Below are 25553 nucleotides of genomic sequence, written 5' to 3'. Positions count from 1 at the left end.
TGATTCCATAAGAGCTAATATTATAACATTATTTTAGAATCTTTTTCTAGAGAGAGAGAAGTGAGAGAAACCCCTTAAGGGGCAAAATGGAGAGTCCATATTTCTCCTAATGAGACCCGTCACTTGCATGGTTCCGGATCACCTAGTCAGCTCGAAGACGAGCGGCGCTACTGGCGCATTGAGCTGCCGATCTACCTAAGCTTGGGGGAGTTAATCGTGACTACACACATGTTAGTTCCTAGGTTCATCATGGTTTCGGGGGACAAGAGTCACGTCCAGACAAGAACGGCTCTTGATCCTGATTCCATACAAGAGTCACGTCCATACAGAAACGTCTCTTGATCTTGAATCTAGACAGGAGTCCAAAAAGGAACGGCTCTTGATCTCCTAATTCCAAACAGGAGTCATTTCCATACAAGAATGGCTCCTAATCTTGATAGGATATAACATTCGAACAGGAATGCAATTAACATAGACTGGACAAGGGATAGATAGAACTATGCAGTAATCAAGGATTAATGTAAGTATTAGAAAAGAGGCTTACTGTGATGCATCCAGTGCTGTTCTGTTCGATGCAGACGTTTATTCAAAAATCTGTCATCACTGCAGGCATGGTTGCAGCCCTTGAAAACCCTCGGGATGAGTCGAATTGAGCCGGATTGCGGGATGAAGTTGCCATTGCATTTTTTCCCAAAAAGATTACGTTTTGTTAATCGCTTGATGCTCGCATTAATCTGCACAAATCGACCGAATTGAACATGCTGCGTTGTGTGCCTAGGAGCTGTAAAGAGCCTTCAACAAGTAGATTGAGCATTCGTTGGGTGTGGAAGCAGCAAATAGTCCTCCATTGATTGTGGGTAGAGGAGAGGGGGACTTGCAAGCTCCATATCTAGGGTTTATGATAATTTTTTCACAAGCTAGATCATTGCCATGATCCCATGTTAGTAATCACAAGGAGAGAGAGAGAGAGAGAGAGAGAGAGAGAGAGAGAGAGAGAGAGAGAGAGAGAGAGAGAGAGAGAGAGAGAGAGAGAGATAGATTTTGCACAACTTGAATGGTACTCATATGAAAGACTTAAGGACCCAAGTACATGCTTTTATAGGCACCAAGGCCTTTGTCTTTTGACTTCACATCTAGTGTGTTCACACCACAAAAGACACTAGACTCCAGACTAACTCCGAAATATCAACAAGCCCCCCTTTGGAGTGATGGTGGAGTTGCATGCATTACCTTCAATAGTCCCGTACACCAACACAAGGAAAGACACAAGATATGTTCCCCGCTTCAGACCCAGAGGCTAGTAAGCATGCCTCAGAGGCTAGTGAGCGTGGCACACAAGGCTCAGAGGCTTAACAAGCATGGTCTTGTCAAAAGACTCAAAGGTCAGGTCCTGCCTCAGGTCACAAAGAAAGCCCACATAGGCATACCAAAACAACCCCCCCAACTAAAGCAGGGGTAGAAAGGGTATGATGGAGAGGAACCTTTTATAGAAAATAAAGGATTACAAAAGCCAAAAGGATCCAAAAGATAAATAACTCAGATTTTGGGGGACTATTGGTTGGCAGAGAACCGTTGACTCAAACATAATGGGAACTAGAAGGCCCAATCATAATGGGAACTAGATGGTCCAACATGCAAAAAGTTTTTGTCATGGTCAATAACATATATACTACTACTCAATGAGGCCGTAGAACTCCCTCATGTGTAGAAAAAGAAAATAACTCTACAAATCGGTGGTTTACGTTAGGATGCAGCAGAGCCCCATCTCCAGGCAACAAGCAATTAACAAAAAGGGAAGGAACAAGTGAAGCCCAACAACAAATCAAGAATGTGGAGAGGGCCACTATCCTAGTGGAGCCATAACCCAAAGAATAAGGAGATGAGAGAGGGGGATGAGTTAATTCCAAAGTCCAACCTTGACACTTAGCTCTCCATACTTAGTGAAATTTTCATTGATGAGGCCAAGTATGTGTACCTCCATAATGTGAAAAAAATATTCAATCTTAGGGAAGACGAGAATCTTTCAATCTAAGCAACTGCTAGTGACTTTCCTCTTGATAAAGATGACGATAACTTGCACTCTTTATATCCCTCACTTGTTAACTGTTAAAAAATAAGTGGACTTGACATCATTGTTAGACTATCAAAAAGTAAGAATCCCAAATGACGATCACCAAGAAGTCTAACAATTTGTGCAAAGCGGCGGTTGATTCTCAACCAAAAATTTCTCTTATGCTAATCTTGTGGTTTAGGGTCACTTAACCATTGACCTCATCAACATGGAAGAAATTGATCGTGATATTGCTCAAGATGTATAACACTTTCCATGATATGATTTTTTAACTCACAATTTAATTATTTGATTATGTGTAAATTTTAAGGCCATATTGGGTAGAGACATATATGCTATGAGGTAGGGTTAATGAGGCATTTTCGAAAAAGATGCCATCCCCCTTTGCCCACCACTGTATTGGCCCTGATAGATACTAGTTGGTGACCTCATTGTTTAAGAGAATATAGGGGAGAGGGAGAGGTTAATTTCCTTGCAAGAAAACACAAACACAAGAGAGAGCAAGACATAAGTTCCTTACAACAAGCACACACACACACACACGAGAGAGAGAGAGAGAGAGAGAGAGAGAGAGAGAGAGAGAGAGAGAGAGAGAGAGAGAGAGAGAGAGAGAGCAAGACAAAGAGAGAGAGATGGCTAAATTTTCTTCTATCTTCTTCTCTTCTCTACAACCATTAACATAAAATAGATAAGAGTATATAATCTAAGGGAAAGTACTCTCCTACTATAACATACAATGGTTTGTCCATAATGTGAACCTGACTATATGAGCTGGTGCTATAACTATGCCATAACTCTAGTACTCCAAAGTGGCTATCACAAAACGTGTCATCATCGTCCACCACCACTGGTAGCATACCAACCATAATCTCACCAACCATGCCAGTGTGGCATGTGTGGATACTATCACCAAACAGGAATTGCTTCTGATCTCCTGAGTGATAACATTTAACATTTGGATAGGAATGCAATCAAGACAGACTGGACAAGGGATATACATAACTATGTAATAATGCAGAATAGAGATGAGATGGAGACGAACCCAAGAAACATTCTTTAGTATTTCTAACATGGGGGAAATCACATGCTCCTACACATGTAACCATGGAGTACACATGTACACATGAGCATGGCGTAAGAGACATGGATCAAGAACAAGATAAAAATACAAACAAAATATCATAGTGTATTCCATATCCATCATCGTCTAGGGATAACCGTGTGACTATTGGGCTCCCGTAACCTCCACAAGATCCTAACTCCCCACATGCTCCTACACACGTAACCATGGAGTACACATGTACACATGAGCATGGCGTAAGAGACATGGATCAAGAACAAGATAAAAATACAAGCAAAATATCATAGTGTATTCCATATCCATCATCGTCTAGGGATAACCATGTGACTATTGGGCTCCCGTAACCTCCACAAGATCCTAACTCCCCACTAGCCCTTTGCTAACCACTTCTTGATATGACATCTTTTAATAACCAAATCTCACAACTCTTTAGCCTAAGCTAATGCTACTAAGTCTAGGGGGTGTTCACACCCAAGCTAATGCCAAAATGCAAGGGGGTGTACACACCCATCAGCATCTCTCTTCCCCTTTGTTTAGTTGGGAGTGTACCATCTTCTATCAATGCCAAGTACATCATGAAAATCTATGAATAAATGGCTGCCAGAAGGTACAATGCAAGAGATTTCAAGTTATACAATATATCATGTAGAACCACAAAAACTAATGGTAGACCAAGGAGATGGTGGGAAGATGATTTCCACTAATCTAATGAAGAAGCCACAAGTATATGCTGATGAAGAATCTTGTCCATGGGCACTCAAGTGTGCTACTATCTATGTTGATGTAGCCACATGCTTCTACTCCATGTGTTTGGGAAGTCAGCTTTATCTTTGGAAGTCCACAAAGTGAGTCTTCCCTTGGGTCCTGAAATTACAACAATCGCTTCGGATCCTTTTCCACTTCTCCATGCACTCTCCATTATACTACTAAGGCTCCCTCATGAACATTCCCAACACAAGGACATGTATACTTCCTTTCTTAATCTACCATGACTAGCTTCTCTATTCATACGTCCTATGGTAGAACTAACCTCTTACCTTCCTACTCCCCTTCCTAGCGTACTAGTCCCCAGTAGGATCACCAAAAGTATCGGTGTCCGGTTACATTAGGAGAAATATGGACTCTCCATTTTTCCCCTTAAGGAGTGAATAAAAAAAGATTGGCCTGACCAATGAGAGAGTTGGGATTTTAGATCCATGTAACATGGATCTTTTTGTCATATCTTTGCCCAAATCTCTAAAGACAATAAAATAATAGAGCCCATATCTTAAAAAAATAGAGAAATGTCAGATTTCATGTCATAAAGTATTCTTTCATGTCAGATGTACCTTGTGGTCAGCACATGGAAGTTTGAAAACCGAATTTCATTTTTTTTCATTTTTTATGTTTAACTTTTTACTTTCTCTCCTTTTACATTTCACTACCTTTTCATTTTTGCCCTTTTTTTTGGTGGAATTCAATTTCGCCATATCTTTTGCAACTTTGGTTCTTCTTCTTCATGAAAATTTATAGGTATGTTGTTCTCCACCATAGCTCTCTCCTCCTAAAGTTTCATCTCATTTGGACAAAACTTCTCTGAGTTATGCCCATTTTCTCACATGAACTTTCTCTTCTCTGCACCACATATAGCTATCTTGATGTGAAGTGGCATCAAATTATTGTGACTAATTATCATATGTTTAGGGTTTGTCTATGTTTTGTCTTGATGTGAGTAACGATCATAGGTTTAGGATTTGTTTATGTTTTGTCTTGATGTGTTGCTGTTTATTTTCATGGGAGCAAGGTTGTGTAAATCAAAGTAGTAAGTTATTGTTTATTTGTTGTTGTTTTAATCTTTATTTGTTGTTTACAATCTTCTTTGCACAGTAATGATTTGAAGTGGCATAAAGTACCATAATAATGATCATAGGTTTAGGATTTGTTTGTGTTTTGTCTTGATGTGTTGCTGTTTATTTTCACAAGAGAAACAAGGTTGTGAGTAGTAAGTTGCTATTTATTTCTTGTTGTTTTAATCTTTATTTGTTGATTACAATTCTCTGCACAGTAATGATTTCAAGTGGCATAAAATACAATAGTAATGATCATAGGTTTAGGGTTTGTTTATGTTTTGTCTTGATGTGAGTAATGATCATAGGTTTAGGGCTTGTTAATGTTTTGTCTTGATGTGTTTATGTTTATTTTCATAGGAGCAACAAGGTTGTGTAAATCAAAGCAACAAGGTTGTGTAAATCAAAGTAGTAAGTTGCTATTTATTTCTTGTTGTTTTAATCTTTATTTGTTGCTTACAAAAATAACATATATATTTATTAATCATGTAGTTTAGCTTTATTAATTTAGATGTCTTCACTTAAGGAGGAGGAATATCAATAAGATTCACACAGTGGAGGTGTTTTACAAGAGAGATGATGAAGGTAACTGGATCCCTGATCAGTACAGTAAGTTAAATTGGATTTTAATGTGACCAAGTACTCGTGGCAATTTCAAGGTCAAGCTCAAAGATGTCACAGACCCCAACAAGCAATGGAAATGTAGAATCATAGAGTTCAGGAGACACACAAATGGCTTTCATTCAACATGTTTATATGCACAAAGAGATTGGAGTGCATCATGATAACTTTAGTGAAAGACATAAGCCTAACAGTAAGTTTATATCACTGTGCTTTGTGTTCTTGTGCTTTGAGTCCATGGTTATTAGATAGAGTTTTAATACAAGCATGTTTGTTGCTTGCAGCTTTATATCCATCCACTCTGTGTATAAATGGCAGAATGTAGAATGTTTTAGTGGAAATCTAAATGTTTTACATGCAAAGATAGGTGTCTTGATCTATGATAGTAAGAGTGCTAGCAAATTGGTATCTTAGAATGCTTACTTTTATGATTCAGTGTATGATATGGAGAGACATAGTTTGGAGTATATTCCACTACCACCGTTGTCTAGCCCCCCCAGGAATGATATAATCCTAGCTTAGATATGTCAGAAGCATGTAGGGTAAAGATAAAAACTGATGTTCATACTGCCATGAAACCATCCACCACAGGCTATAGAGATGTGCATCTAAGTTGGTTTGTACCATTTGGTTTGTTTGTACATTTGTTTGGATCCTGTGAAGTAGTTAAGAAAACTAAGATTACTTATCAATGCAAGTCCCCCATCTGAGGATTTGATGACTTAGTTACTGGGTGTCATGGCATCTCAAGAGAACTCACCACGATGATATCATTGAGTGCAGAATTACTGTGTTAGAATGTTAATTGTTGATTTTATGTTTTTATGTTGGTTGCTGTTTGTTTTTTATGACAGGTATTTCATTGCAAGACAAACTTTTTGCATTCGCTTGTATAGGAGGTGGTGACTTCTATGAGGTGGTAGTGGCTCAGCTTGGACCAATACATGCAAGATGGCACGCATTCAACACTCATTGATGTGGATATTCTTTGGGAGAGTCATGACCCTTTTAGCGTTAATGTAGAGAGTCATCGGCCCCTTAGTTTTTTGAGAGGCAGGAAATCCAACTTAATTTCTATTTTAAGTTGGATGGTAGGAAGATTGGGAGTCCAAGTGAACATTGCAAAACATGCAAGCAGTGTGTTGCTCCACACATCCTTGAGATTGTGGAGTCAATGTAAATCTTATTCTTCCAAGTGAATATAAGAAGTTGTTTCTCTAAAAGTGTTGTAATTTTTTTTTCATTTTCATAAATTGTTGTGGTTTTTTAAGTCTACTGTGTTTCAAACCCTTTAACATGTAAGAAAATAATGATAAGTATAAGTAAGTACTGTGTTTCAAACCCTTTAACATGTAAGAAAATAATGATAAGTATAAGTAAGTACAAATGTAAATATAAATATAAGTATATATTTAAGTGTAAATAATAATATAATTAATTATGCTAGAGATATAAATATGTTTTTATAATTTGTTATATTTTAATGAAGTGTCATTAATTTTTAAGTCTATAGATATAAGTTTAAAAATAAATATAACTTTAAGTATATATTTAAGTGTAAATAATAATATAAGTAACTATGTAAATAATATAATATAATATAATAATAATAATAATATAAGTAACTATATAAATAATATAATAATAATATAATAATAATAATATAATATAACGTGAAATAGAAGTATGATTTATTATTTATTATATTTTAATGAAGTGTCCTTTATTTACTAGAGTATAAACATAAGGTATAAAAGTAAATATAAGTTTATAGATATTTATAAGTAATATAATAAACACAAATATAAATTTATTAAAAATATTATAAATTTAAGTGTAAGTATAAATATGAGTATAAGTTATAGATCAAACTCATTTGTACTATCTATTCTCTAGCTCTCCCTTTGTGTGTTAGCTCTCCCCACTACCCATCATGGCTGCCTCCCCTGCTTTCGTCGGGTGGATTAGCAGCACTTGCTATTCTCACCTTGGGGACCAGATCTACCCTAGGTTTTGTAAGAGTTTAGACCTCGAGGCTGTCATCTCCACCTTAGACCCAAAGTCCACCTTGCTAGGTGCATTTTGCGATGCAATCAATGACTTCACCTACTCTATCCCAAATTCCACCTTGAGTTGGATTCCTTTGGAGTTCCTCTTCAACATGAAGAGTGGATCCAACCACAAGAAGGCGGTGAATAGGTGTCTACCTCATGTCGAACAAGATTTTTGCACTATCGCTATCGCAACCTTGTTTGAAGAGCACATCCCACTCGATCTCATGAGCGGGATATTGCTTTTGTTATTTACATCTTGAAATCTGATGTTCAAGAGCCAGAGGATGATGACATCCACAATCTCCCTCCAGTGGAATACATAGACACAGAGCCGCCAAGTTTGCCATTGTACTCCTTGAGTGCAGAGTGCAAAGTCCTGAACCCTTCCTTTGCCCCCAGATCTTCCACTCTGCCCCTCGATGCACATTCATCAAGATACACAATTTCCTACAAACCAATAAAAGTGATGTCAGCGTATCGATCATGCAATGCATGGGAGATGATGATGTTTCTTTTAGAATGGTCCCAAATTTGATATTTAGGGCCTCTAGGGCAGCATGTAGACCCCACATGTATGATCCCATGCCCATCAGAAGCTGGGAAGTGCACTGTCTGAAGGCTCGCATGGGAAGCCTTGATTTTTACAGATTCAGGGCTTCCCACGTGAGCCTTTGGACAGTGCACTTCCCAGCATCTGATGGGCATAGGATCATACATGTGGGGTCTACATAACCTAAAGGCCCTAAATATCAAATATGGGGAGCAACTGGTAAAAGGAGATACCTTTTCTATATGCGTGCATTTCTTGTACCTTAGAAGAAAGGTTCTATAAGTGGGTGTGTGAGAATGTTACATTTCTTTTTACAAAATTAGAGAAATGGATTGAGTGGGTGAGTTAACAATGATTACATCAAAATGCTTTAAGAATCTCTTTCAATGATTGGTTTCTTAATATTGCAAAGGAAATCTAAAAGTGATTATGTCAAAATGCTTTAAGAACCTCTTTAAATGATTAGTTTCACAATATCGCAAAGGAAATATTTGCATAATTTTTATCTCCAAGAAATTGTGTAGTAAATCTAACAATAAGGAATGAAACTAGAATTAGTCGTCGTGTGATGAGATTGACGATGGTAGCGATGAAGTTCACACCCATCGTCTTAGAAGAAGTGAGTCTAGGGTCTTACCAGCCTTGGACTCGAGTCCTCCCTCGGTGAGGTTAAGTAAGTGGCATGGATGATGCATCAAGCTTGTTAACTAAGAGGCCCTTAGGCAAATCATGACCCCCAAGCGTTGGGCTCCTTAATTGGTTGACCTCATAGCTTATTATCATACCCAAGTGGAGGTAATCCATGCATGCAGGTGGTTGAGGATACAAGGGCAAGTGGGTTGGGGCCTCACACTAGCACATAAGCACCAAAGCTAAAAAGATGCAGTCAAAGTAGGATCTACATAATGTAACAAAGGCAAAGCTATGTATCAATGATTATTTATTGGTCTGGGGATCACACTATGTAGTTAAAGCAAGAGCTACATAATGTAACAAAGGCAAAGCTATGTATCAAGGATTATTTATTGGTTGGGATTTCACACTATAGCACAAGCACCAAGGCTAGAAAGATTCACAAGCTATATAATGTAACAAAGGAAAAGCAGTGTATCAATGATTATTCATTGAAGATTAAAGGGCTTGCTTGTTGAGATATCAAGCTCAAGTAGTGTGGATATGGATATGGTTATTCATTGAAGATTAAAGGGATTGTTTATTGAGATATCAAGCTTAATGTGTAGATATAGACATGCCAAGATGATAGCTCTTTGTACTTACACCATTGGCATGGCTAGTGAGATTATGGTTGATATGCGACCGTTGTTTTATAGGGTTACCTGTGACAACCACTTTGATTCACTATAGTTATGGCATAGTTATAGTGCGAGCTCATATAGTTTGGTTCACACATTGGACCCACTTTGTATGTTTTAAAATAGGAGGGTACTTTCTCTTCTAGTATGTACTTTTATCTTCATGTTATTAAGTAAGAATATAGCATTAAAAATAGTCATCTTTCTCTCTCTTATGCACTTGTCTATTCTTGTATGTGTGAATAAGAAATCTTGCATAGAGCTCAAGCTCACCCTCTCCCATGCATTCTTCTTTGGTAATCAAAGCATTGGTTTGCGTAATGAGCTCAAGTGGCAAGCAAGAGACAAGAAAAGGAAGTGGTACATGGGTAAGGGTAATTCCATATATTTTTCTTTGATTCACAAGAAAATCTCTATAGGTAGCTGCTAGCTACAACAAGAGGGGGCATTGTCATATTTTGGAAAGCCCATCATTTGTTAAAGAAAATGTGTACTATGTATTGTTACCTAGGCCCATTGGACCTCTCTCACATTTTTAAAGCCATCTATCCAACGCTGTTTTTGGTTGCCCTGAAAGGTTTTTGCCACATACACTCTATAAAAGTGTCGACAATACCAATTTATTATTATACAATGTTTTTGTGCATATTTGTTGTGGATTTGAAGTGCCTACAGAGATTTTGGGATTTTCACATGTATGGTAGATGTATGTTGATATGCTTGGTTCATATAAAGTGGGTACATAACAAGTTTAAAGTATTTCCCATGATTATGTATGTATCTACCAAACATATTACTGGAGATTTATTATAGGAGATTTTAGGATTGCTGTGAGTGCAAATTTTAATGTAAGTGTCATTGGGTAGCAGAATATTGATTATTGGAGATTGTTGTGGGTGCAAAATTTAATGTAAGTATCTTTTGGGTAGCACAGAGTATTATTCATGATATACGTGAAAGTAACTATAGGTAACCTATGACATTGACAGTCTATCCAACATTCATCAAAAGTTAGACAAGAATAACTTCCAAGCATGGAAGTTCAGGATGAAAAATTTCAAAATGGAAAAAGGATTTCAAATGATGAGAATGAACTAAAGCTTCCCAAAGAATATCCCACTCCATAACATGTATATGCATTTAAAGCATGGCATGAGTGGGCCAATAAGGTCATGTATTGGAACTCTATTAGTGTATGAAACTCTATGATTCTGTGATTGGTCACATACAGGATGAAGTGACACCTAAAGATGTGTGGAATACCTTGGTTAAGATGTGGGATATACCTTGGTTAAGATGTGGGATATACCTTGGTTTAAAAGCTATATATAGCATAAGTACCAACAAGGCTAGAAAGATGCAGTTAAAGCAAGAAAGCTACATAATGTGACAAAGGGAAAGCTATGTATCAATGATTATTCATTGAAGCTTAAAGGGTTGGTTGGATTCCCTTTTGGCTCTATTGAAGCACTAGCTGATGATGATGATGACTTGGTGTCAGTCACATTGACCAATCACATTGAATGGGCTAGGAAAAGATTATGAGAAGTTTTAAACTTATATCTAGACTTGCGAAAATTTTCCTAACTTTTCAGGAACTTACAGCCCTTTTGATTTGTGAGGAGATGAATGTCAGGAGTAAATCATCTTCTAGGAATATGTAGGAGTAGACCATCTACTTAGACACAGGTGTAGGTAGAGGTATATCTTCATCTAGAGGCTACGGTAGAGATCTATAATAATAACAACATGACTCTTCATCACAATCATGTGAATGAGGGCACTTTAGAGGCATGAGGATCTAGAGAGGACGAGGTGGATGGAAAAGAAATCAAAGTGGAAATAGCATAGATTTCCAATACCATAGGCAAACCGGGGCATATAGTAAAGGATTGCTATAAAAAGATGAATGAGATGAAAAGTGAAAAGTTACAACAAGAGAACCATGCATCTCTTCAAGCAAATAGGTTGAAGATAAAAGTGAGCAATTATTTGTGATGTAGCATATACTTAGTTCCACAACAAAAGATGTATGGTATGTTGATTTTTGGTGCCTCTAAGAGCATAACCAACCATGGGGAATGGTTTAGAGAAATGAGGGATTTTGAAAAATTGAGTTATATAAAAATGGGCAATAATACAACACACCCTATTATGCATATTGTCAGAGTCTGTTATCTACGTAAGATGAAAAAATGAAGTATCTTTTTGATGTGCTTCATGTGCGAAACATAACCAAGAACCTAGTTTTTGGTGATAAAATGATTAAACAAGGTCTATAAGTGAGGTTTAACACTTAATATATGTTATGTGGAAGACTTCAATAACTAGTGCTACTTGGTTGCAAAGGGAAACGAGTTAGCCCAATGTTTACATTAGATGTAAGCATGCCTGAAGGTTACAATGTTTTCACATGTGGTACACATGTGATTGTAGACATTGATATTTGGCATAAACGGATGGATCCCTAAAATGAGACTAAATTTCTATTGGTACCATAGATGAAGTAAATCCCAGACAAAAATTGCTCTATGGAAAAGAATCAACGCCTGTGCCTCTCAATGAGAAAAAAAGCGTTGGTCTCTATGATCCAAGTGCAATCTTTTTCCTGATCTGACTATGGGACTTACGGGTTCGGTTAGATCAGTTTAGTTAAGGCTTTTGACTACGTTAGAGAAAAATTTATCCTGGAGGAATCGCCTATGCTTTCCGGGCAAGGAAAGTTTTTCTTGGGTTCAGTTTTGGAAGAACCGATGTATTATTCTCTTGTTCGAATATCCGTGGGCAAGGCTCCAAGTGTGGGACCCTAGCCCACGCAAGAAGTGCTACTTTCGCGCTGCTAGCACCCCTGAATTTGTTGCGTGGTGGGGACAAGGATCTTACATATAGCCAACAACCGCGTGGAGTAACGAGGGTATGAGTAGGCACATGGCCCACATGTGCGAGATTCTCAGCCCAAGGTAAGAATCCAAGGCATTATCCATAGAGCATGTGTGGCCGGGTTTAGAGGGCCCAAGGTTGACTGTGTTTGGGGTTTCATTCTTGCTTGCAAACTTTGTTTGTTGGTTTCATTCTCACTTGTTTGTTGCAAACGGGCTATTTTGAGAGGTGCGCTATGAGATAGTGCCCCCTATGCGCCCAAGCCACACGAGGAGTTTACGTTATGTCTGGTGCACATGGCAAGAAAAAAGGAGAGGGGGTGGGACCTTGCAAGATTGTGTTACCACGGGCAGGTGTGAAGAAGGTGGAGAAGTCTAAGGAGGCGAAAATCAAGAGAAAACAAACAAGGGCAACAACGGTGGGAAGCACACCCCCCATGGTAGGTATTCGATGCCTGCTTGGGCTTACCTATGTGTGTCCCCCTTTTTCTGTGACAATGGGTTTTTGAGTATGTTTGGTGAATGGTGCTTGGACTGCAGGTGCTACGGAGGCTTCAAAAATTAGAAATACCTGGTGGAAGGAGAAAACGAATGGTGGAGGTTGCAAAGGCAGAGGGCACACCTCCCTTGCGAAGTATTCATGCCCGGGCTTACCTGTGTGTGCTTGGGTTTTTCTATGACCCATGGGATTTTGAGTTTGTTTAAATTTGATGTTGAATGCTGCTTGGGCTACATGTGGTGGGGAAGATTCAAAAATCTCCAATATCTGGTGGAAAGAGAAAACGAACAGCGAAGGCTGCAAAGGCAGAGGGCCCACCCCCTTGTTCAGTGCCCAGGTTTACCTGTAAATGTCTGGATTTTTCGGATGGGACCGTAGGTTTACCTATGAACCGTAGGTGGAGAAGCCCAAAACACCGGATGGTGATGGCGAGAAGAGAAAGAAAATGGAGGCTACAATGGCAAAGGGCACACCCCCCTAATGCCCAGGTTTATCCCTCTCAATGCCTGGGTTACCTGTAAATGCCTGGTTTTTCTGGATGGGACCGCGGGCTTACCTGTAAAAGCTGGGATTTGGACTGTAGGTGGAGAAGCTCAAAAAAATGGACGGTGATGGTGGAAAGAGTAAGTGAATGGAGGCTGCAACAACGATAAGGGGTGTTGGAAATAACCCAAACATAAAGCCAAGATTAAAGCCCAAGGTTCAAAGGTTATTATCCATGTAACTACTGTTAAATTTGTAGCAATGTGATGAGCTATGGTGGATCAAATGCTAGAATCAACATCATTAACAAAGAGATTAGATGATGATTAAGATGAGATTAGTGAGAAATTAATTGATAGCTTAATGTAGGCATGGATAATAAAAAACTAGCAAATTCTCATTAGGTCAATGCCTCAACTTATAGAGTTTACATCCAAGCATCTAATCCCACTGATCTCTCCTTGATTCACTCCACCTCTTTTGCTTGATTCTCTCCACCTTTTCCCTCCAGAATATGTCCACACATCCTAAATCTTCTCATGCTACCCTTTATTCTCTCCTAGTAGATACTTCTCACCTTTTCATAGCTTCTCTCTCATTTATAGATTCTCTTTTATAGCCTCTTGCTAAGGGCTTGTTCCCGCACACACCCTATTCACTTGTATATTTCAATACCCTCCCCTCAAGTGAATAATCCTAGCACACTTGGACCCTATACCAAGTTTCCCTCTTACTTGGTAACCCGCGACCAGTGCCTCAAGTCCCTAAACTCATAGTCCTTGACACTTTCTCTCTATGTGTCCAAGGCTACTACAAGTGCCCGTGACTTTGACTAAAGTGCTCACACATACATCTACCACATGGCCTACATCATCGGTGGCTCAGAGGTGGTTTTGCTTTGTTGGGGCAGGTTACATTGGGTTGTGGGGTTTCTCTCTCTCTCTCTCTCTCTCTCTCTCAAAAGATGATCTGACTCCACTTCCTTAGGAGCCTCCATGAAGTTTGCCGATGTCGTTCCTTCTCCACTGGGTTTGTTGTAGCAGTCTCTTGCCATGTGTCCTGGCTTTCCACAGTTGTGGCAAGTGAAGGTCCTTCCTTCTACTCTGCCTCTTCCTCGTCCTCGTCCTCGTGTGAGAATCCTCCTCGGGTGAAGAATGCTTTTTCCTCTCTTGCTGAGTCCAGCCATTTCTTCTCTTTGACCTTGGTCTCTTGCTCTAGTAGAGCTCCTTCTATCTTATGCAGCTTCAGTTCAGGTGCATTCTTTAAGGTTGCTACAATGTTTTCATATTCACCTTTGTCCACACTCTTCAGAAGCACTGCTAGTGCCTCATCATCTTCTACCTTCTTGCCAATGGCTGCCAGTTGCTTAATGCTTTTGTATTTGTTCAGGTGTGTGATTAAAGGTTCACTTTCCTTCATATCCAGTTTGTAGAATTGCATTAATAGATTTATCTTTAAATTTTTTTCTTGAGTGCCAAATAATTTATTTTCATCCCATGCATCTTTTGCCCGTTGTATCCCTGTGATGTGATGAATGATTTCATCATTTAAACTGAGTGCGATGAGTAGAGAACCTGTGAAAAGGTGAGAAGTATCCACCGGGAGAGAATAAAGGGTAGCATGAGGAGATTTAGGAGGTGTGGAGATATTCTGGGAGAGGTGGAGAGAATCAAGCAAAAGAGGTGGAGTGAATCATCAAGGAGAAATCAGTGGGATTGGATGCTTGGATGTAAACTCTATAAATTGAGGCATTGGCCTAATGAGAATTTGCTAGTTTTTGATTATCCATGCGTACATTAAGCTATTAGTTAATTACTCACTAATCATATCTTAATTATCATCTAATCTCTTTGTTAATGATGTTGATTCTAGCATTTGATCCACCATAGATCATCACATTGCTGTAATTTTAACATGCTATCATAGCCTAGCCTAGAATCCATCAAATTTATGAGCCCATTATCTAACTAATTAGGATTAGTAGATAATCACTTTTTTAGTTATTTTCAAGTAGCTCACTGTACCCCTAGCCAGTGGAGGGGCTTGATCTCCCTCCAGGAGAAACCTTAGGGCAAGCCACTTGAGCCATACATAGCTAGCCTCCAGCCAAGCGAATCGGCACAGTAAACCGCCAAGAAAAGCTCACAATTTTTGCTAATTTGGAGGCACCATTTTTTTGAGGAAAAATGATATCTCTTCTTCTCCAGTTGCAATGGGTCTAATTCCTCTTGGCCCTAGGGGTTTTCAAGGGTGCTCTACAAGCTGGTGAAGACAGAATTTGATTTGATCAAATCTACAATGAGATTCAAGCTCTTCATCAAATCTGTAGGTGACTTTGGTAAAACAAAGATTAAGCATTTAATGTTTGGTCAAATCTTATGTTTCTTGGCTTAATCCTCTCTACTAGACTGATTGCTATTGATGGCCTTGAAAGGATTTGAGCTCATTTGAACTCTAAGGCCTCAGATCTGGGCTCCCCGCATACTCTGTTTTTTACACACAAAACAGAGGATTAATTTGCTAATCAATGATTAATCAGTACTAATCACTTTTTTTTGGTGCAATTGAGGGTTCAAATTAACCATTACGTATCTAATACAAATCCCTATAACTTCAAATTGCAATTTGGAGATGGTTTGATACTCCAACCATTCCGTACAAATTGGTTACCCTTGATTTAATGTAATTTTTGGTAAAATTATGCTGATAAATTTGTGGTAATCATCATTTTGCATTTACCCCTTGGTTAATGCCTACAAATCACACTCAAATTCAAGTTATTCACAACCAGAGTTGCATTTGGGAATGTGCATAAGAATGAATGCTATATGTATAATGTAGTATTGGGCACATTACATCATTGTAAAAATGGGATCATACACTACCCTTGTCCAGAATAAGGCAAGAGGCAAGACCTCCCGCATAGATTTGGGTTTGCATTGCATAATGACACAAGATAAACATCAAAAGCCCAAAAGAACTGTCAACAATACATTAAAACATGTTGCTCACATGGAGCAAGAACTGACGGACAAGCTCATGGCCCCAGCCATGAAAGAAGAAGAACATCTCTTTCCAAGAGGAGGATCCACACCGAGAAGAAGAGCTAAAGGAGGCATTGAAGGAAGACATGGACACGTGAAGAGAAGCTACCACAACAAGAAGACTGAAAGAAGAGGAAGACATGGACACGTGAAGAGAAGCTACCAATGACAAGAAGACTGAAGACAAGAGAAGATGTGAGGCTTCAAGAAGTGAGGAGCCATGTGAAAATCTCTGAGAGAGAGAGAGAGAGAGAGAGAGAGAAACCCCACAACCCAATGTAACCTATCCCAACATAGTAAAATCACCTCTGAGCCATCGATGATGCAGGCCATGTGGTAGATGTATGTGTGAGCACTTTAGTCAAGGTCACAGGCACTTGTAGTAGCCTTGGACACATAGAGAGAGAGAGAGAGAGAGTGTCAAGGACTATGAGTTTAGGGACTTGAGGCACTGGTCGCCCGCGGACTATCAAGTAAGAAGGAAACTTGGTATAGGGTCCAGGTGTGCTAGGATTATTCACTTGAGGGGAGGTGTGCACTGGTCGTGGACTATCAAGTAAGACGGAAACTTGGTATAGGGTCCAGGTGTGCTAGGAGTATTCATTTGAGGGGAGGTGTTGAAATATACAAGTGAATAGGGTGTGTGCATGAACAAGCCCTTGGCTAGAGGTTGTAAAAGAGAATCTGTAAATGTGAGAGAACTTGTGAAAAGGTGAGAAGTATCTACTAGGAGAGAATAAAGGGTAGCATGAGGAGATTTAGGAGGTGTGGAGATATTTTGGGGAGAGGTGGAGAGAATCAAGCAAAAGGGGTGGAGTGAATCAAGGAGAAATCAGTGGGATTGGATGCTTGGATGTAAACTCTATAAATTGAGGCATTGGCCTAATGAGAATTTGCTGGTTTTTTATTATCCATGCCTACATTAAGCTATCAGATAATTGCTCACTAATTATGTCTTAATTATCATCTAATCTCTTTGTTAATGATGTTGATTCTAGCATTTGATCCACCATAGCTCATCACATTGCTGTAATTTTAACAGGGCACACCCACGGTCAATATTCAACCACATTGGTTTGTGTAGATATCTCAGGGTTTTTTATAAAAGGCCATGGATTTTACCTGTATGTTTGGGTTTTTGCTTGGACGGCGGGCTGCAGGTGGTGAAGTTCAAAAAATTAGACAGTGATGGTGGAAAGAGAGAACGAACGATGGGGGAAGTAACTACCAAGGGCACCCTCCCCATGGTAGGTATTTGATGCTTGGGTTCACTTGTGTACGCCTCTGGGTTTACTTGTAAATCCCCAAGTTTATCTGTAAATGCCCGAGTTTATTTGTAAATGCCCGAGTTTACCTGTAAATGAGCTTGGCCAGGTTTATTCTGTACATAGTAGATGAGAGGCAGGTTTTGCTTGTGGTGTAGATGGAGAAGCAAAAAAAGGAGATGGTGCCTAAAGAGGAGAAGATAGTGGAGAAGGGGGCATAAAAACAGAGGAGGGGGAAATAGTAAACGAGGCTCCCAAAGATCAAGTCCGGGCCATCGAAGAAGGGCCTTTGAAAGTTGAACGAATACGAGATCAATGGAAGGTTATGATACCCCCCCCACTCTCTCTCTTTCTCTCTCTCTCTCTCTCTTTATCTCTCTCTCTCTCTCTCTCTCTCTCTCTCTCTCTCCCCTCCCCAATACTCTCTCAATCCTTCCTTCCCTCTCTATCTCCATCTATGGATGCAATTGGGACTTGGATGGGGCTAAGTCTTACATCCCTTTACTCTGCAAGTGGCTGAAGGGAAGGGGAAGGAGGGATCAACACACTTTGGCACTCAAAGAGGCAAGCCGGTGACACGCCCGACGAAGAGGACTATTTTGCAGGCCATCCTCTTGCATGAAGTGAAGGTTTGTTGTGACTAGGTTAGGATTATCTTCCTCTTGCCACCACAAGTTTGTGTATTGATTTCCAGGTTTAGCTTTACATCCCTATATAGAGTTGTACCTCAGGGGTAAAACTATTAGGTAGTGTCATGCCGCCTTGACGTGTCCACAGAGAAACACATGCATGGAGAAGCGCACGAGGATGGTCGAATATCTAAAGTGTGCACATGGTTTAGATGTTGACATCCCGTGCAAGATTGGGGGTAGTCCCATGGGCTCCAGGCTTGGTGGTGTCCCAAAGTCATCAATGAGGGACCAAGCACGAGAAATTGTCAGATTTAAGGATGTGTATCACAAATATGAAGTGAATATTCAACAAGTGCAGGCTAGGGCTCGTATTAGGGCGTAGAGGAGGCATGGGATGCAATCCCCAAGGAGTAGTGCATTATGCTGCGGGGTAAATTCATCGATGGCTTTGTGAAGAGGCGTCCTTCGGTATGAGGAGAGGCAAGAGGAGAAGAAGGAGGCCATACGAAGGTGTATATGGGATGAGTATGATGCCAATGTGAGTATGTGGGGCATTATTTTAATTGTTGTTGGAACTCTTGCATGTACATGTGCTTTGTTTGCAACTTCTTATTTTTTGATTTCAGAGGCGTATAATGTGGACCAAAAGAATACCAGGTTGCTCCAAGGATGATGAGGGAGACACTGAGGGTCATGAGCTTGCTGGGGGTGCCATGGAGGAGATTGACACTGGTGTTAGGGGTGGGAGTGAGGAGGACGAGGGTGATGAGGGCAATGATGAGGAGGCTTAGGTGGGTGATGAGGGGGCAGAGGAGGGTGATGAGGGCAATGATGAGGAGACTGAGGAGGGTGATGAGGGCAATGATGAGGAGGCTAAGGAGGTAAATGATGAGGAGGCTGAGAAGGGTGATGAGGAGGCAAAAGAGGGTGATGAGGGCAATGATGAGGAGGCTGAGGAGGGTGATGAGGGTGAGGACGGTGATGGGCTTGCTGAGGGTGAATGACTACGTTGAGGAGAGTGAGGAGGAGGATCAAGGTGATGATGACTACGTCATGGAGGATGATGAGGGTGATGTGTGAGGAGGAGGCAAACAAGGTGGTTGCTTATATTGCCACCCACAAGGATGAGGAGGACTCGAATGTTGTGCCTTTGGCTGATAACAATAACGAGTCCCCTCGAGCCTACAGTCAGCTTTGACTTGTCCTTCTGCATTGGGCAAGTTGGAGCCGTGGAGCCCATGGAGACTAGGCGTAAGGTGGGCCAACCAATGGAGCACTTGGCCGCGTGGAGGCGAGTATATGACTCTCGCTTCTCAATGTACAAGCAAGACATATTATGTAATTTGGTTTATGTGCCCGGGGTTTACCTGTCATTACTAACTGTGGGTTCTACCTATATATATAGGCTAGATGTGGCTCGCTCCATAATGTTTGAGGGCACAAGGATGCCTCCCATTGTGGCGGAGATTGACAAGGCCCTCGTAAATGGTTTGTTTGGGGGGGGGAGGCTAGCACCAAGGTAATGAACTTGTTTGCCCTCTGCATGATGAATACCTTTGCAGGCCAACCTCTTGTCAAAGAGTTTGTTTCATCAACTCATTGTGGTTTGGTGTGCCGATTCGATCACACCCACGGAAGATGACGACAGTGCGGTCGGCCAGCATGCTTGGGGGAATCGATTTCATGTCCTATGTGTTTGTCTTCTTCCCAGTTTTGATCCAGTAAGGGCCCCTTTCTAGGAACTTGTAGCCTTTTTGTCACATGTTGTGCCACTTGACCAACTCAAGGTTTGCATTTCTCTGTAGGGGGCATTGGTGCTTACTCGCACTATATAACAACTCACATAAGAGGGTCCCCATGGCTTCCCAAGGTGAACCCCAGGATTCTCTTCTTTGACTCCCTCAGCCTTGTCGATTCGAAAGATTGCCTTCCCAAGGTGTACCGGTAAGTGTCCCCACCATCTATTTGCACATATTTGTGCTTGGTTTATGTGTATGCGAGGGCTGAAATTTAACATTGTCCACGTCTGTTATGGTATAGGGTGATGTAAAAGATGGCCAAAACGTTTCGGAGCCATCACTTGCAGCTTTGTTGGCATCTCCATGGATAGGGTTTGAGTTTTAGACCATTGAGGGGCCCCAACAACCCAATGCCTGTGGCTTCTACGACATGATGGAAATGAAGCGCATGGCGGAGGACATCTTCGCTCGGAAGATGCCTAGGGGTTAGGTAAGTCTTCTATTTACAAATCATGCTATAGTGTTTTTTGTGTCGCTAACTCTTATTCGTCACTTGCTTTGTAGCTTGGTCATGACTGGTTCATGACAATGTGGCGAGACTGCGTGTAGACATCCAGGGGGCTGGTTATTGAAAACACTGGAGCATTGAGCCACCCTTGTGATGGATGACCGTAGATGTGTCTGTTGCCATATATATAGGCAGTGATGTGTGTGAACACACTTAGGACCGCCGAGGCACTTTTTCCCTCTTTAGGAGGTTTTTTCCCCCGGTTTGTATATACGCCCATTATTCTAGGGCTAACTAATCTTTTGTACATTGACACAATCTAATACATTGTGTGTTGTGTGCATTCTTGCTTCTTCTTCTCCAAGATTTGTGTGCTTTCCTGCAACCCTAATTTCAACAATTGATATCAGAGCAGGCATCGGCTCCCAGGGCTACGCCGCTAGCACCCTCTGACTCACGTTCTCCGATTGAGGTGAGCTTTCACGAGCGCTTATAGGTCCCTATACTCTACAAATAAGGCCGTAGGGCTTTGCGTTCTCAGAAATTGCATCTGAGGTCGTTTCGGGCTCCGTTTTGCATTACAAGTTTTGTACAGGTGTTTTCGTCACTTTGTGCAAAAATTTCGACAGTGCAATTTTCTGCAAAACAAGCATACGTATTCTATTGTGGACCGTGCTACATAGCACGAGTTGTTTTCTGTTCAGTCCTTCCTTCATTACAGGTAGCTTTTGCATCAGTTTCAGTCAGTGGCCATGGTTGATAACAGCAATGATGTATTTCGCATGTTGTCTCTGTTGATGAGACAAATTGGTTGGAGACAGCAACTACCCACTTTGGGCATACATGATGCAGCATGTTTTGGTTGCAAAAGGAGTGTGGAACATTATGCAGGGTATGGATGTACATCCAGGTTCTGTGGATGTAGGATCTGTTCAGGATGTTGCAGGTTCTAGCAGCTCTACTATTACTGCTGTTTTACCCACTGCTGAACAAGCTCGTTGGGATGGTAAAGATGCGCAGGCTCATGCCTTGATTGCACTTTCTGTCAAACGTAACATCACTCCACATATTTGTTCAGCTAAAACATCAAAACAGTCTTAGGATATTCTAGCTGGTTTGTATGCAGGTCGTAACGAGGCAAAAATCTCTTACCTGCGTAAAGAGCTAGAATCAAAGATTATGCAGGAAGATGATGACATGAATGTTTTTCTTGCTGAGATTAAAGATCTCAAGGAGCATTTGATTTCTGCAGGTGAGATTATTCCTGATCATTCTCTTGTGAAAACTGTTCTTGATGCTTTACCTGAGTTATATCAGACTTTCGCTTCCATATGGAGACTTGTTACTGTGAGTGAGGACAGACCTGATGTTGTCAAGTATGATACTTTAGTCAACAAGCTCTTGCAAGAAGCGTAGTCTAGGCAAAACAGGGCTAGGCAGCGTGCAGTTGATTAGGCATTTGTTGCTGCCCAGAGAAGAAGTGGTAAGGCAGTCCCTTCCACTGTTTCTAGGTCTGCAACTTCTTCTCCTTCCACAGGTAGCAATAATAGGTCTTCTGAGAAGGTTCTTGATAAAGGCAAGAAAAAGATCAGGTGCAACTATTGTAAGGCAACTGATCATGTCATTAAGAATTGCCCTAAGCTAAAGGCTAAAGAGGCAAAGAAGAAAGAGTCAAATGCAGCCACAATAGCGGATGCTTCTGCAAATGAAGATTCTGCAAATGTTGTGCAGGATATAGAATGGGCGTTTAGCGTGTATTGCCAGTATGACCCATCTGTACATGATGCATGTTTGGTAGTTTCTGTTGACTCTGATGTATGATATTTTGATAGTGGTGCTGCAAAGCAGATTACCTGGCATCATGATATGTTCACTTGTCTTGAGGCTATCCCTAATGGGAATACTGTCACATGTGCTAATAATGCTTCTTACCCAGTGAAGGGCGCTGGTAAAATTATGCTTACTACTGGCAACGCTTTCACACTTTCAGATGCTTTGTATGTGCCAAGGATAAAGAAGAATCTATTGTCTGTCTCTGCGCTTGCTAGACTTGGACTTGTAGTCAAATTTGTGGATGACAGATGTACTATTCATGATTTGACTTCTGGTGATATGATTATTGTATCTGGCACCTTGTTTCGTGGGCTGTATAGGCTCAATTCTTATAAACAAGTGTGTGGAAGATTCAGCAAATGCAATTTCTGATGAAAAGGCAGTTTCAGATGCAAAACTATGGCATGCTCGTTTTGGTCATCTGAACTTTGCTAGTTTGCTGCGTTTGTAGAAATTTGATATGGTTGCTTCATTGCCCCCTCTTGAGACACCATTGAAACATGTTTGTGAAGGCTGTATTTTGGGCAAAATGCGGCGTTTTGCATTTCCAAAGGATGGTTCTGTGCGGGCCACTCGCAAATTGCAACTTGTACATAGTGATGTATGTGGGCCTATGCAAACTCCGTCATTTGGTAAACACTTGTACTTCGTGACTTTCATTGATGATTACTCAAGGCATGCATGGGTATATCCACTGAAGGCAAAGTTCGAAGTGTTTTTGTGCTTCAAACAGTTTTTGCTTATGGTTGAAAATGTATCCAATTGTACTGTGGGCACCCTCCGTTCTAATCGAGGGGGGGAGTACATGTCTAAAGAGTTTGATGCATTTCTGGCTAGTCGTGGGATTAAACACCAATGTACAGTGCCATATACCCCTCAGCAAAATGGTGTTGCTGAGAGGAGAAACAGGTCACTTATGGAGATGGCACGATGTATGGACAAGAGCTAAGCTTTGCCACATGCGTTTTAAGGCTGTCATGTGTGCTACATATGTACAACTCAACAGGTGTCCCACTAAGGCCTTGTAGTCTGTTACTCCATACGAAGCTTGGCATGGAAGGAAGCCTTCTATTGGTCACTTGCGTGTCTTTGGTTGCTTGGCCTATGCTTTAGTACATGTGCAACAACGTAGAAAATTGGATGATAAGGCTGTCAAATGCATTTTTGTTGGTTACAGTGCTGAGAGCAAGGGTTACAGATTGTATCATCCGTAGTCAAAGCATATCTTGATTAGTTGAGATGTTTTTGTGGAAGATGCTGTGCAGCCTTTGTTATCATGTACCAAGGAGACATGTGTGAGCTCACGGGATGGATTTGATACGTTGTTGCCTCTATTTACAGGTGGGAAATCAAATGTAAGTCCTAATGAGGCAAATATTCAGCCTATGCAGATTTCAAACGACATCATAGATAAGCCTATTTCTGATGCAGATTTACAGGATGTAATTTATGAGGACAGGGCTGAAAATGAGCAGGCTAGAGGTATGCCTAAATGGCTGGTGCAAACCTTGCGTGATTGTAAAATTGATGCACCTATGTCTAGTCGTACTCGTTCAGGTTTTCAGCATGCCTCTTATGCATCAGATTGTTATGCTTTGGCTGTGTCTACTAGTATGTGTGAAGAGGAAGAACCTCTTTCATTTGATGAGGCACAAAAATCAAAAAATTGGTTGGCTGCAATGCAAAGTCAATATGATGCTATAATGAATAATGGTACATGGTCTTTGTGTGATTTGCCTATTGGTAAAAAGGTCATTGGATGTAAGTGGGTTTTTAAGTTGAAACGAAAGCCAGATGGCAGTGTTGATCGCTATAAGGCTAGACTTGTTGCAAAGGGTTATGCTCAAGAAAAGGACATTGATTTTGATGATACCTTTGCTCCCACTTGTCGTTTGACTACCATTCGTAGCATTTGTGCATTGGCAGCTCATAATGGTTGGAATGTACATCAGTTGGACATAAAGACTGCATTCTTGAATGGAGATTTGCATGAGGAGGTGTATGTATCGCAGCCTCGTGGTTTTGTTTAAAGAGGGCAGGAAAACAAAGTGTGCAGGTTGAAAAAGGCTTGGTATGAAAAGATACATGCATATTTGACTGCACATGGTTTTCAGAATAGTCCAGCAGAAAGCACTTTGTATGTTAAACATGTGGATGATGTACATCTAATCATTGCTCTCTATGTCGATGACATGCTGCTCACAGGACCAAATGAGAGTCATATTGCTGATTTTAAGGCTGATTTGAATGCCTCTTTTGAGATGTCAGATTTGGGGCATTTGCATCATTATTTGGAGATACAAAGTGTGATGGAGGTATTGCTTTGTGTCAGACAAAGTATATTGAGACATTGTTGCAGAGATTTGGCCTTGAAGACTGCAAGCCTATTGCTATTCCAATGGAGACAGGTTTGAAGTTGAGTCTTCTCATGATGCTGGAGATCACTTTGATGTCACACTCTATTAGATAGCTGTTGGTTGCCTCATTTATGTATGCATTACGAGGCCGGACATTTAGTTTGCAGTCTCACAGGTGAGCAGGTTTATGCATAGCCAGGGTCTCAGCATTGGAAGGCAGTTAAATGCATCTTTCGCTACTTGAGTGGAACCATACATCTTGGGTTGTTTTATCCCAAGGGGGGATCGTTGCCGCTAGATTTACATGCTTTTTCAGACTCAGATTGGGCTGGTTGCTATGACACAAGAGTTTTGTTTCATGCTCGGTAGCTCATGCATATCTTGGTTGAGCAAGAAGCAACCTACTGTGGTGGCCACTTCTAGTTGTGAAGTTGATACAGGGTAGCTTTTACAGCTACGGTTGAGTGTGTGTGGCTCAGACGGCTTATGGTGGCTGACTTGGGTGTTGGACAGGAGTGTGCCACCTCTATCTACACTGACAGTCAGAGCGCATTGGCAGTTGCGAGAGACTTCATTTTTTATGCTTGCACAAATCACATTGAGGTGCATTATCACTATGTCAGGGAGAGACTCTCAGCAGGAGAGATCAGCTTGGCCTATGTGCCAACACAGGACAACCTCGCCGATCTTTTCACAAAGGCGCTTCATCGTGAGAAGTTCGAAGACTTCCGCAAAGCTTTGGACTTACTCCCCTTTGTGGACTGATCTACTTCGGGCATGGCACTTCCCTATACATGA

The sequence above is a fragment of the Cibotium barometz genome, chromosome 34 (genome assembly GCF_041138505.1).
Source record: "Cibotium barometz isolate CiBa-2024 chromosome 34, ASM4113850v1, whole genome shotgun sequence".
NCBI classification, from domain to species: domain Eukaryota; kingdom Viridiplantae; phylum Streptophyta; class Polypodiopsida; order Cyatheales; family Cibotiaceae; genus Cibotium; species Cibotium barometz.
This window is presented reverse-complemented; position numbering follows the sequence as displayed.